The sequence below is a fragment of the Corvus brachyrhynchos genome, unplaced genomic scaffold (genome assembly GCF_000691975.1).
Source record: "Corvus brachyrhynchos isolate BGI_N302 unplaced genomic scaffold, ASM69197v1 scaffold245, whole genome shotgun sequence".
Classification (NCBI taxonomy): domain Eukaryota; kingdom Metazoa; phylum Chordata; class Aves; order Passeriformes; family Corvidae; genus Corvus; species Corvus brachyrhynchos.
The window spans coordinates 5489988-5490808 of record NW_008238988.1 but is presented as its reverse complement, the minus strand read 5'-3'; positions in this window follow the sequence as shown (position 1 = coordinate 5490808).

Here is an 821-nt window from a genome sequence, read left to right as displayed (position 1 = left end):
ACGTCTCGCATGTGTGCGGTTCACAACCTTTCCATGCCTAAAGCAGCGAGCCAGCCCCCTGCATTTAATTATTATTATGTTTCCTGAGATTTTATTTTATTTTTCAGTTCAGGATTCTTCTCCCGTTAAACTGAGCTTCAAAATTTTGGGGGGATTTTAAATCCCCAAATTAAAAAAACCAAACAAAAAAAACCAAACCAAAACAAAAAACCCCCCTTCAGAATCCTTCAAATCTCCTTTAGGTGGTTTTTCCCCAACGAGGTACAGGCATCTCAGGAAGGAAGGAAAAAAGAGACAGAGAGATGGAGGGAAAAAAGGATGGATTTGGGTTGAATGGGACCCTAAAAATCATCCAGTCCCACCCCCTGCCATGGCAGGGACACCTTCCACCATCCCAGGCTGCTCCAAGCTCTGTCCAACCTGCCCTTGGACACTTCCAGGGATCCTCTCCCATCCAACCCTGCCCTCTGGTAGTGGGAAGCCATTCCCTGTGTCCTGTCCCTCCATCCCTTGTCCCCAGTCCCTCTCCAGCTCTCCCGGAGCCCCTTTAGGCCCTGCAAGGGGCTCTGAACTCTCCCTGGAGCCTTCTCTTCTCCAGGTGAGCACCCCCAGCTCTCCCAGCCTGACTCCAGAGCAGAGGGGCTCCAGCCTTTGGAGCATCTCCGTGGCCTCCTCTGGACTCGCTCCAGCAGCTCCACGTCCTCCTGCTGTTGGAGGCAGCCCTTTAGGTGGGATCGGCCGGGGAGCGCTGGGCACCGCTGCCGGGAGGGGAGGAGAAGGAGCGGGATGGGGCGGGGAGCGGGGCCGGTCCTGAATCCCGG